Source organism: Pleurodeles waltl, chromosome 10 (genome assembly GCF_031143425.1).
Source record: "Pleurodeles waltl isolate 20211129_DDA chromosome 10, aPleWal1.hap1.20221129, whole genome shotgun sequence".
NCBI classification, from domain to species: Eukaryota; Metazoa; Chordata; class Amphibia; order Caudata; family Salamandridae; genus Pleurodeles; species Pleurodeles waltl.
The window spans coordinates 1,044,425,505-1,044,439,409 of NC_090449.1; the positions used below are offsets into that span (position 1 = coordinate 1,044,425,505).

Sequence of the window (13,905 nt, forward strand, 5' to 3'; positions counted from 1 at the left end):
GCTATAGATAGAATAAAAGCTATGTCATGCACTTCCTCTATAGAGAGTGTGCTCAAAGATGATGCGGTCAAATCTGGTATAGAACTTTCAAACGGATGCTGGTGAAAGTGTTTTTTCAATTTGAGCTTCCGAACAAATTTGAATAGATCAATCTGTGATCTACAAGGATCACCAAAGGATTTGGGACAAAAATTAAGTCCTCTAGCCAGAAGACTCTTAGCACCTGTGGTTAACTCAAATTTAGAAAGATTAATCACACTAATGGATGATGGTTCATCCAAGCCTATACTTTCTTGTCTCTGGATTTCGTTACGACTCCATCTTGATCTATTGTTCTTCCCGCCTGTTCCTCTGTTACCCCTCCTTGTTTTCTTGTACCATTGTTTTGGACAAATTTGCCTCGTTTCATTCTCCTCAATTCCTGTAAAAAAGTATTCCCACCCATGACGTCATGTCCTTGGGCAGACGTGCTTGCACCACCATCCACCTCACTGTCACTTGTGATTGGGGTGCTAATAGATGTCGAATCTGAAGTATTGGACATACTTGATCTCCTAGGAGTCAAATTGGTGTGAATCAAATGATCATACTTACTAGAAAAAGTGAATACCCTACCGGTCAGGTAGTCTTTCTCATCTCGTTTAAGTTTACGCGCTTTTCTCTGCGTGATCTCATCTTGGAACTTGAGTAAAACTTCTAAAATTTTATAATTTTTATCAGTAGCTTCCTTTAAATTCAAGCCCTCAATTCTCTTTCTACAATCTCAATCTCAGCTTGTAACTTAGTCACTTTCCTCAGCATTTGTGATCAATATATCCATAAGTTTCATCGAGCTGGCCGTTAGCTCTTTATCCCAAAGAGCCAGCAGATCTGAATCCAGATCATCATACGTAGGGAAGATCTGGGATCTCAACCCACGAGGAATACGATTCAATTTCTTATATTGTTTCAAAGTGGCCCCATCCCACCACTTGGATAATTCACTTTTTTTCAATCTTTCGAGTCTGATAAATTTACTCCGTAAACCCTCATTTTGTGTATGCGAATTATTACAAAACGTGTTTTGGAGTGTACCCCCCCCCCAGCTAAACTATCAAACAATTCTTCAGCTAATTTAGTCCTATCCATGACAAAAGTAAATGTATATTAAAGCTCAGAACCAAGCAGCCTCCCTCAAATGACGTAATTTATCTCACGGGGTGATTAATTAGGGCGAAAAGGCGCTCAGGATCCTAATCAGCGAATTTATGTAGAGAGATACAATACCACGGATATGTTACCAATTATTTGAAGATTTTTTGGATCATTGGATTAGATTGGACATTTCGAATTTGCATTAAATTGGATGTTTGTTTCTTTAAATTACTCAATTTTGGGTTTCTATTGATATTACTGTGTACATAAAGGGTGTGCCGCACACTGTATCATAGACTTTTGCATATAGTTTGTGGGCTTCAGCCTGCCGGTAGGATTCCCATTTGCTGCCTCCATGGTCACTATCGTATTCTTTTTTTCGCCATTTGCCCTTGGAATGCATGTGTCATGCCTCTGCCTGTGTTTAGCAACCCCCACTCCCCCATCTCCCCTTGAGAGCATGGACCAATTACTACTATCTATCCACTGCTCCCATTTTAGCAACTGTTTTAGAAACTACTACTTTGTTTGACTTTGAGCACTTAACACAAGCGCTAGTGTTTTCATTCGCTCCGAGAGCCGTTTCAGTAAACAGGCCTTCAAGTCTTGGTCTTATCTTGTCACAAATGCTCCTGATCAAATGAGTTGATGTGGGAGCTAATGTGCTGAGTTAGGGGGCACTAAGCTTGTTCCCGAGCTCGGCAGGGTTCATGTGGTTCCTCAGCTATTCCTAAAGACTGACAGCAGATACTGCGAAACCTTCTACAACAACCAATGTTAACGCACATCTGTTCTAAAGCCCACAAGACTCCTAGGACTCAGCAGCTGCTCTTGGGTGCCATCCCTTCTCCCTTGCAGACATGGACACAGATAACTGATTATCAGACCGGAAGCAAGCCAAGCCTCCATCTTTGAATGTCTCATTCTGACCTGAAAGGCAGGGGGCTGGCAGTTAATATCCATTTTAGACCGACCGCTTACCTTTGCTGAACATGTTACATACTTCTTTTACATTTAAAAATTTGAAGAATTTTCTTAGGTGTGTGAATCTGTTTAATATTTTTTTTGCTTATCGAATATTACACTACGTATCCTTCTTTGATGCAGTTTTTTATTCAGTCTGAACGAAAACTTCCATAATCTCAATGGTCACTTTGTGCCACAACTGGTTCAGTTTCCTTTCTGTTGTTGCCAATTTTTTTTATACAAACTCTGGAAATTGCATGAACAGACAGATCCTGAGTATCACAGGACTGCTTTGTGAGTGCTTTTTACTGCCTACTTAACTCTTTCATCGCATTTCTTCTTTATTTTTCTGTGTCTACAGTGTATATAATCGGAGTTGCCATTTGTTACAGTATGTAACTGTTTAGGTCGCGTATAGACAGCACATTTTTCAAGGGCTTTTAACAATGCTGAACAGCAGCCATGCCGCGATAAAGAATGCCTAAAATGCATTGACATTGAAACACCAATAACTCTTGCATTTCTGGGTCCTATTGGCTTTGCCAATACTTGTTATATACTTCCGGATAGGGGACTAATTCTCTGAGTCCTGTAATGGCTGCTAGCAACACTTTTCAGAGCGTCACACCCATGGGAATCTTGCTCCCGCCAGAGTTAGATGCCCCAAGAGAATAAAAGCGCACTGGGCCAATCAAAACGCTTTATTCTAAAAAATTGTGTTGCAAGGGATTCTCGGGAGAGTCCCTCAAACCCAGTTAGCCTGATATACAAATATGTTTCTACCTTTATTTCACAAACACTACTGAACAGATTTACACCAAATCACAGAAAACGCAATCTGCGGACCAAGATGTAGCTTTCATCCAAATATGGCGTAATTCCGGCAACATAAATGCATTACCTACATAAAGGCTGACCTAACTACCCATCCGGTAGTGACCACGCCACTAGGAGATATAGATAGATATGTAGAGATAGACCGATAGAGATACATTGATAAAAATATTTTTTAATTCCTTTGTAATCTGTCACAATGTTTTTCTGGAGCAGTTGCATTTATTTTTCCCGTTTGGAGCATCTGCCTCGCTAATTTAAATATCTCATGTGACTCTTGAAACAAAAGAGATTTCATTCAAAGTGTAAAAGATGAAGTTAGTGCATACTTTGACTCATTGAGTTAATGCAAACAGGATTCCCCCAAGCTTCTCAGGAAAGGCAGCAGATTTTCTAAATCTATCTGGCAGAACACAGAAATACACATAAGCCATGATTGGGTTAGGTTGCAACAGAGGTTGGGTTAGTCGTCGGCCGTAGCCCCCTGACTGCCCAAGGAGGGTCCTTCCTGTAGCCCCATGCTTCATCTAGTTCAATCAGACCTCTTTGTACATGTGCTTCTTTATTACTTATGTTTCTCTGCTCCATAATCGTGCCATCAGACAACACCAGCCTAAGTAATTCAAATAGGTTTTCAGAACATGAGATATAATTATTCGCCAAGTGTACTCTTTAGTTGAGCATAAAAAGGCATTCATACTCTTGTTGCCTTCATGTTATTATCCTCGCAGATCCCCTCTGCTTAACAGATTATACAGCATAAGCACATTGTAAATCAGTTTTGTTGCACTTAATTACTGCCCCGTTTCCCAGTGCTGCACAGAAACCCTGCACCATGTGTCCTGTCCAAACTTGTCTCTGTCCCTTCTGCTCTCCTCCGCACTCTCACCTCTTGTGTAGAGTTTCTGGTGCGTATGCTCTGCTGCAGGATCTGCTGCTTTGAAGATCTGGTGAACCTTAGTCTCCAGGAATTGTCTGACTGAACCCCTTGCACTCACTGTAGGTTTAAAACAAAAACTCCAGTCCTGCCCTCTGTGTTATCGTGCTTGGAATAGCCATTTCATGGTATTGTTATGAAAAATGATTAAGTATTTTGCAGTTTTTATACCGTCCCAATAACCTGGATGACCAACATCTGCATTATTGATGTTAATAACTAAGTGGTCCCTGTGGAAGAACCTGAGGACATAAAGGTAGTGTGGTTCACCCAGGATTACACATTGTGGGAGCCAAGATCGCATTCCATCTCACTCGTTAACAGTTGACAACTTAACCTCTTGCTGACATCTTTTCTTGTACACTTGATGGCCTACATAAAATGTAGAGTCCCTGGTTATTCCCACACTTTGGCTCCAGGGGCTGGGACTGAAGGCATCATGTTTGCATGACATGTGACTGGATATGCCCTGCCTAACCCGACCTTTGATAGAACCGCAGTAATGCACTCTCTAAAAGTGAGTCCTGAGCTTGTCTGAACTTGCAGTTTTTCTTAGTGTTTATTTAGTGCCCTATTCCATCACCAAATGTGTCCAAATTATGTTCAGGATCATGGGAACTATGGTAAAATTTCTTGATTGGCCATGATAAATAAGTAAATAAAAATCTACACTGTTCATCCTGAAAATGTCCCTCTTGGACTTTAAATTCGCATCCCGGAGTTCAATAGGATTACAAGTGGGTTCCTTGATTGATAATCTTTTAAGTAAGGTGGTCAAAGACCCTTAAATCTGCTTTGGAAAGCTTGGTTTAACAAGGGGTCTCATCTGACAACTCAGTTTGCTTCTCATTAACTTTAACTCCCTACAACTAGATGTTTGAAATCTATATATTAGAGAACTTTTAAATCATTAAAGTTGTTTAGGTGGTTAACTGTTTTAAAAAGATAAACATTTCTTACAAGATCTTCTCCGACGAACAGCCGCGTGTTACGTAATTGTAAGCATGTTGTAGTCAAACAAAATGTTCATGTTTCTGCATGTATTTGTTGTATTATACAGGGAGTGCAGAATTATTAGGCAAATTAGTATTTTGACCACATCATCCTCTTTATGCATGTTGTCTTACTCCAAGCTGTATAGGCTCGAAAGCCTACTACCAATTAAGCATATTAGGTGATGTGCATCTCTGTAATGAGAAGGGGTGTGGTCTAATGACATCAACACCCTATATCAGGTGTGCATAATTATTAGGCAACTTCCTTTCCTTTGGCAAAATGGGTCAAAAGAAGGACTTGACAGGCTCAGAAAAGTCAAAAATAGTGAGATATCTTGCAGAGGGATGCAGCACTCTTAAAATTGCAAAGCTTCTGAAGCGTGATCATCGAACAATCAAGCGTTTCATTCAAAATAGTCAACAGGGTCGCAAGAAGCGTGTGGAAAAACCAAGGCGCAAAATAACTGCCCATGAACTGAGAAAAGTCAAGCGTGCAGCTGCCACGATGCCACTTGCCACCAGTTTGGCCATATTTCAGAGCTGCAACATCACTGGAGTGCCCAAAAGCACAAGGTGTGCAATACTCAGAGACATGGCCAAGGTAAGAAAGGCTGAAAGACGACCACCATTGAACAAGACACACAAGCTGAAACGTCAAGACTGGGCCAAGAAATATCTCAAGACTGATTTTTCTAAGGTTTTATGGACTGATGAAATGAGAGTGAGTCTTGATGGGCCAGATGGATGGGCCCGTGGCTGGATTGGTAAAGGGCAGAGAGCTCCAGTCCGACTCAGACGCCAGCAAGGTGGAGGTGGAGGTGGAGTACTGGTTTGGGCTGGTATCATCAAAGATGAGCTTGTAGGGCCTTTTCGGGTTGAGGATGGAGTCAAGCTCAACTCCCAGTCCTACTGCCAGTTCCTGGAAGACACCTTCTTCAAGCAGTGGTACAGGAAGAAGTCTGCATCCTTCAAGAAAAACATGATTTTCATGCAGGACAATGCTCCATCACACGCGTCCAAGTACTCCACAGCGTGGCTGGCAAGAAAGGGTATAAAAGAAGGAAATCTAATGACATGGCCTCCTTGTTCACCTGATCTGAACCCCATTGAGAACCTGTGGTCCATCATCAAATGTGAGATTTACAAGGAGGGAAAACAGTACACCTCTCTGAACAGTGTCTGGGAGGCTGTGGTTGCTGCTGCACGCAATGTTGATGGTGAACAGATCAAAACACTGACAGAATCCATGGATGGCAGGCTTTTGAGTGTCCTTGCAAAGAAAGGTGGCTATATTGGTCACTGATTTGTTTTTGTTTTGTTTTTGAATGTCAGAAATGTATATTTGTGAATGTTGAGATGTTATATTGGTTTCACTGGTAATAATAAATAATTGAAATGGGTATATATTTTTTTTTGTTAAGTTGCCTAATAATTATGCACAGTAATAGTCACCTGCACACACAGATATCCCCCTAACATAGCTAAAACTAAAAACAAACTAAAAACTACTTCCAAAAATATTCAGCTTTGATATTAATGAGTTTTTTGGGTTCATTGAGAACATGGTTGTTGTTCAATAATAAAATTAATCCTCAAAAATACAACTTGCCTAATAATTCTGCACTCCCTGTAGTCTCATGAAGACCAGTGTTTTGTGATTGATTAGCATGACAATATGGAATGTTCTGCTTTTAACTAAGAAGATTGAGCTTTTAAGCTGAGGTCATTCTATAAACCTAAGTCCTTAAAGTGTTGCGTAAACATTTCACCTTCTGCTTGTCCGATATTGACTTCCACGTATAAAAGTGGGGGTTCAATGAGCTAACTTTGATAGAAATGTGGGTGACTTTATTGTCCACACTCCTATTTATTGTGGATCTTCAGAAAGCCTATGCTTACCCGAGAGTGCCATTGTATAAATCCTTTGAATTCGGAATGGGAAAAAAAAACTTCTTATAGAAGAAAAAATAGTGTATTTTTTTTTTTTTTTTTTTAAATATCCAAGCCTTTATGGTGGATAAACCTAAGTATTAGAGATGGTTTTTCTCTACGCTAATCGTCTGCACCCAGCAGCCTGAGATTTCTAGACCAGAAGCTAGAAAAAGTGATCAATAATCTCACTGACGAAAAACGTTTTTGAGTGGCTATTTTCTTTTAATCACATATCATTGTTCTGTACATGCCCGCAGTCTAGTTCTAAACGGTATACAAGGCAATTTAACGTTATTATTAAGAAGTAGTTAGTTTTCGTCTTCAATGGAACACAAAACCAGGAGTAGCAGATATTGTTGAGAGAGTCCTAATTAAAGTGCAATGGAGCACCCCTGATGGTGGGGATTGAGCCATTGTTTGTTTTGATAACATCGATTATAAGAGCTGGCAGGAAAAGTTGTCTGTAGTAATGGATCAGAAGACTCAATTTACTAAGTTTTCTTCACTTGCACTTGATTGTTCCACAAGTGTCTATGTGAAGCACTCTGTACTGCTATAACCTGTAGAGTGTCGGTTATCATCACTTTTGCCCCATCTGTTTATCCTATATTCATAATTTTAACACAAGCCTTTGCTACCTTGGGGATGGGGGTTTCACAATTATACTAATGAGACCTCAAGATGCATATATAAAAGATAAATGGTCACTAAATAGTTACTTTGTGCTTTGGAGTCTTGAATGTTTGCCAGTTTTCCCATGTTAAATGGTAATGAAACCAAGCTCGTGTTCTCAGGCTCAAAAAGGTATTTTCATAGTTGTTCCAATGTTTCCATTTAAATGATTCACAGTAGATATTGAACTCCCACTTTGCAGAAGATTAAAACCTTGGATGTTATGATGGACCCAAGGTTGTCTACAAAACACCAAATTAGTGCATCACCCCAAAGTTGTATACATTACTTGAAGCTGCAGTGCACGTTTTAACCCATTGTACAGGACAATGCTCAGCACCCATCTCAGGCTTTAGTGTTGGGTAAACAAGTATAAAGTTTCACAAGTCTTTGGCAACATCTTTATCCTCAAAGGTACTTTTTGACTTGGAAGCAGTCAATGGGCTGACCTCACAAGCTGCAAAGAACTCCATCCATGATTATTCGCATGACTGCGTGACACTGTGTGATTTGTTTTTGAACCAAATATAGATTTGCTACAGTCACTTTGAAACTCATCTTTGAAGACTTGATTACGGATCCACATGGTTTGAATACTTCAAGGAACAGAATCACTTCACCAAGTGAATCTTCTGTAAATGCTCTTCCTCTAAAGGAGACGGTTTCTTCTTAGGGAATCCTGAAGGTTAGTCCTCACCCCCATTAACTGAGAGGCATTCCCACAGTGTGAGTACACAGGACTCACCCAAGCATGGCTCCCTGGGCAACGATCAGGCATGAGGGTCTCTGTGGGGAATGTACACTTACTTGTTAGACTGTCTTCACGATCCCACCCATAGACATAAGAATTTTATGGGGGTTTTGGTCTGTAGTGAATCCTAGTTTGTTTTAATGTGATAACAGGAGTTAGCTTAGCCTTTGGCTTGCAGACCCGTGCCCCTTTCACCTAGTGACTTTTAACCTATTTAGCTTGCTCTGTCTTAGCCCATTTAATTCATCTAAGATGGCTGCCTTGTTTATAGTTAGGCCACTTGTTAAGCATTGCATTATCAGTGCCATCGCGCTAAGGTGTCAAGATCAAGCAATAAAGACCAACAAATAGTAGGTGTTCACACATAGGGATTTTCCCCCTCTATACTTTCGAGGGATTGTTTATGATCATTGCTGTCCCAAGCATGTCTGTTATCTATTGTTTGGGAACACACCTACGTCAGGGGTCCTGGTAGATCTGTATAAATACATCGCATTTTATACAGATAAATCAGAGGGATTCCGACCAGAGGGCATCGCCACCATCGCGGATATCGATCCTGCACATTGTCTCGACGCTGACCCAGTCTTCGTGTCCCTGCGGAGTCTGAGATAGAGACCTCATTCCAAGGTAACCAGGGTTAAGGGGCTCCTCTCATGGACCTGGCATTGGCAGATTAGGTTTAACAAACCCAGCTTTCCTTTAGGAAGGAGGTTAGGCCTAAACTGTTGTTGTTCCATGAGCAGATTCGGAGCTTACCAGCCTGATCGGACAGTGCGGATGCTGTGAGGTTTATTCATGCTTGCCTTTCTGGTTTGTTCAGGGCACTTGGAATGCAGCACCAATCATTGTCGTGCATTGGTGCTCTGGCGGTCCTCACGTACAGCGGCAGAGTGTGAGGGCTGGGGCGGTGTTGGAGATTAGCTCTGTAAGCTCCTCAGAAACAAGCTTGAGTGTTTACGTGAAAGGATAGGGGCCTGGTTTAATTTGAGTTATTAAAACGTCAGGATAGATGTGTTTTACATTGGGTGACACCAATATCCCACAGGTTTCAAGGTCTCTGTGACCCCTGGTACGTGGTTGGCAACTGCGGACGATGACCAAGTCAACTTGGTGGTTTGTTTGTTCATCCTGGTGATGGAGCCAAGAATTCAACCAAAATTATATCATCCATGGTCAGGTTCTCGTTTTCTGGAATTTGGTTAAATAATCGGAGGATGTTACCTCGGTTGAGGAGATCAAAATGACTTCTTGATTGGTACTCGGAATACGTTAGGATTCTCTGGCTGCTAGGTGCCCCAGAGGATAGGGACCCGATATTGAAGGTGTTATTACCTGTGACTCGAGGCTTCTGAGCCACTGTCTACGAAGGGACTCCCTGGTGTTGGATTGCTCTTTGAACCTTGCTGCGATGGTGATTGGGTCTAATTTGATGTCCTGGGATCCAGTTTGTTCTTGGCCTGAGGGGTATGTGCATTAGGAGCACTTGATGGTTCATGCTCTTGTTGCCTGGCCCATAGCCAGAGTTGGTGCTGGACAGGTGCTTCCCTTTACATGGTGTGGTCAGTTGTGGAGGTGATCTTTGGTTCCAGAGTCAGCTTTGGTGGTTTGCTGTGAACCTGTCCATTTTCAGGTCCTACTGTCAGGGATTTATTACGGGGTCTTGATTGTCTGCTTGAATTGTCGCCTGGCAGTGTTCACTGCTTCCTCCTCCTCTTCTGCAGGGGCAATATCCTGAGAAGTTGCAGTGTCTGAATTGACAAGGTGCGGTGCTGCGTGGTCGACCCGGTCATGGTCGGGGTTTGTTGCTTGTTCATCTGGTGTATTTCTGTTGTGCAGATTTAGGTTTTTGCTGAAGGAGGAGATGCGTTTCCTCCTGCCCGTCTCTTCCCCCCCCCTCCCCCTCCTCCCCCCCTCGTGTTGAGTTTCGCTCTGATTCTTACTCTGCGGTCCTTCTGACGTTTGGTCAGGAGCGAATTGTTTCCTGGTTCACAGCCAGAGTGTTGTAATTAGATCTTGGGATATGCCCATTTGTGGGCCGGAGATTGGCTAAAGCTTCCTTGGTTGCTGCTGCAGGGACAGCGATGCCGGAGGTAGTACCAGGGAAGTTTGGTACTGACTGTTTCTTCATGGGTTACTTGCAAAGTGAGCTGATTCGGGGCATGTGTTGTAGGGTTGATTGCCGGATTTGCGGACTTCAAGGTCTTCTTAACGTCACTAAGTATGTAGCCCAACATTGCAAGCAGTGACTCCAGTTTGTCTAGGCTTGGTGAGCAGGCACAGAAGGCCACTAGCTGCATGACTTTCCCGCTTTTAGAGCTTTAGTTATGAGAGAGATAGGATTGGCTATCTTTTGTGTTGATCTCAGAAGTAAAAACTGCCACTGTATTCAGTACCTTGATCTGAGTGTCCGTTTACGTTCCTAGTAAGATTGCTCGCACGTCTGCAGAGTTGCTTAGCTTATTGGTTGGGTTTGCATGATCAGGTTTGGTGCTTGGCTTGGACGGAGATTGAATAGTTCACCTGGTCACTGCCGTGCATGGCTATCATGGCTTGTCATTCACCGGAGGTGAGTGAAAATTGATTTTGTGAAGGTTTTACTTTCAAAGTGTCCAGTTTGATTGGGATAGCTGAGAAAGCGGTTCTGGTGTACATAGTAGGTTAGGTTTCTTGAGGTTGGCTTGGTTTCCAGCTGCTTTGGTTCTGTTATTTACCTGAGAACCTATTTTGTTGCAGGAGATTGACCCTCCGGGCCAGTGGTGAAGGGTGTGAGGGGGTAAAGTATGAATGCTCAGTCACTTCACTTATCTTCCAGTGCCTCAATTAGAAGGGAAAAGTTGCCACCGTCCTTGCTGTCAAATGGCATCGGTGGACCATCAGTTGTGTCTGCGTCTGAATGTATTTGCACTGTAACGGTAACTACAGACTAAATAGCCCCACTCTGTTTGCAGTATTTTACAGGGGTTGGGGGATTTTCTTCCCTGCTGCAGAAGGGCTTTGGTGAACATTTTTGCACTCTCCTTATTGTTGGCTTTAGTATTGGCAAGCGTGTCAAGGTCACAGGGCTCCACAGCTTGAATTGAGGAGTTGGGTTCAGGTTGTGGAGCCGGCTTGTGAGGGATGACTTCCGAAAGGCCACATGAGGCAACTTAGTTAAACAGTTGGCTCAAGGGGGCATGATATTCCTGGGATGTAGGAGTTTGACGTGAAAATAGCCGCTGCTTGGGCCTTCCGAAAGACACATTTGCTGTGAGTTTTAGGTTGGTGCTTTTTAGTTGCTAAGTCCTTGCATAAGGAGGGCAACCCAGCTGTGCTGTATTGGATGCACAGATGTTGCTTGTAGAGTACAGGTATTGTTTATGGGCAGGGCCTAGGCTAGGAGATGCTGTGCTGCTGATGTGGGCCAGCTCGCTGCAAGCTGCAGTGCGGTAGAGGGTGATTTCTCTCTTGGCTCAGGTTATTGGAGGGAGGGTCCCTCATTCTTCCGGATCTCATTTTGTGTGTTACAGTGGGTGCTGTGCTCCATGTCTGGCCTTTCCGGGCTTGAACTGGGGTGTGTAAGCGGGTATGTCTAGAGAGGTACAAGCCGCACCGGTCTAGCAGCAGCTGCCTTCCCACCCTCTGTCGGTAACTGCAGCCTGCTAGGGCCTCGCCTTGATGCCACTTTCCTTTTCTGTTCTTCATTTGCTTTCCTGTAAGCTGGGGTTGAAGCTGAGACAAACTAGGTTGGGAGCGGAGCACCTGGACAAGTGCGAATGAAGACTGATGGCTGACCGAGGAAATGACAAGGACAATCTCTGGTTCAAGTCACTCCTTCAAGTGCCAGTTCAATCACCAATGCTGCCCTTGCTGCTAATTACGAGTGGGTAGCGGGTAGATGCAGTGGCGCTTTGCAGGCTTTACAGAGCAGCAGGTGGAGTAAGGCAGAAAAGTGAAAGGCAGAGTAGTGGGCAGATTGCTTGCTTGTTTCCTGCGAGCAAGTTGACGTATGGCTGCTGAGCTAGCCTAAGCTCACTGCGGGCTAAGTTTCTGCCTGGATAATAGGCAGTAAGGCGAGGAGACGGAGGGGTGACAAAGACAGAGTGGGCAAGCAGACTGTATGTGAGAGGAAAATAAGAACTTACTCGCAACCACAACTGCTGTGTCCTTGTTGCCTCTGCCTGGTCTCACTTGTGAGCTCGCTAGAGGTGGCCCCCTCGCGTGGTGCACCCAGATGACTGCGCCATGGCCTGACCTGACTCTCTAAGGCAGCCCGACTCACTAAGGCAGTTACAACCGCTGACTGCTGCGACTGACATGCCCCCTGGCTCCCTGCACCAGTGTGCCCAGATGATTGAGCCTGGCCAGACCCGACTTGCTGTGGTTTTGGATGCTTGAGTGCTCTCCTCACACCAGCTCTGTCAGTGTTTTGTGATGCTTGAACAAGACGTACCATGTAAACAGCTTCTTCTAGGTCTTTGTCCTTTGAATTCAGGAGATCGAAGTGCAGGCTATAGCAGAGGCACCTACTAGTATTTATGATGCTCTGGATTGAAGTCCACTGCATATTCCTGTGTTTGTTTTTAAGGATGTTTGTTTTTACCTTTCTCACCTCTAGATGTTCGAAACCTCTTTCAATTTTCAGCGTTTTTCTTGGGGAACTATGCTTTAGCGTTTGTGTGTAGTGGAGGGGATCTTAAGTTACAAAACGTTTTACGTACAAATATTAATTTACCAACCAGCTTCAGTAAAATGCTCTTTGTAAACTTCCCATCTAAAATGTGCAAGTCTCCTTCGTTTTATAGTTCATAATCCCATAGATTTCAGAGACCTTTGTCTTAAGTACTGCATTGCTTTCAGGTGCATATTTTGCATTATTTGTGAAGTTTTAATTTGTATTGCATGTGTTACAAGTCTCATTTTTCATGTTGTTTTTTTTTCAGTCATTCTTTAGTTTTCAAAGTGGATTTGATGCTTGTGGTGGTGAGGGGAATAACTTTGTTAGGGTCTACATCTCTTATATGTCAAATGAATAATTTGAAAAGAAAAAGCTTTGCATAGTTTGTGTTTAACACAATCAACCCATTTCAGATGTTCCATTGTATAAAATTGCTGGCATGGTGGTGGCGGGGGTGCTACTCATTTGCATCGCAGAGTGACACAGGGCATAATTGAATCTACAGTGAGTAGATCCTGCTCAGCTTGTAAATGCCACAAGTATTTACCAGTGCTAGGAAAACAACCTAAGACGATTTCATAATAGCACTAGAGATGCTGTTTGCTATTGCTCCAACTGCATCACAATTCTGTTAAATGGCTTGTCTACAAGCACATTGCTAGTGAGTGCAGGAGCAAACTAGTTGTAGTGGGTTCTTCTCTTGCAGTCCGTGTCAATTGTTAAAACTTAAAGTTGCTTACCGACTGAAATGTGAGTGCAGCATAAACATTATTTTGAATTGTGATCTGATATCATTTTACTATAAAGAAGTGCTTTTGAGAATCACCTGTTTCTTAATCTTGGGCACCTATTTCCTTTAGAAGTTGTTTTCAAAGCCAATTATTTTTCTTAACCACCAATGTGTTATTGGGTTTTTCAGAGATTTTTTTAATTTTTCTTTTTTTGTTTTTTAAAGAAATATCCTTTTTGAGTTGGCTGGTGTCCTTGAACTTTTTTGTCTCTGTAATTGTCAACTGGATAACTATAG

At 42.7% G+C, this 13,905-nt stretch overlaps 1 protein-coding gene across 2 annotated transcripts in view; it reads left to right on the plus strand.

Moving 5' to 3' along the window:
* The window catches only part of TOP2B (DNA topoisomerase II beta), a 485,217-nt gene that overhangs the window by 76,598 nt on the left and 394,714 nt on the right, over positions 1 to 13,905 (plus strand). The window lies entirely within an intron of this gene.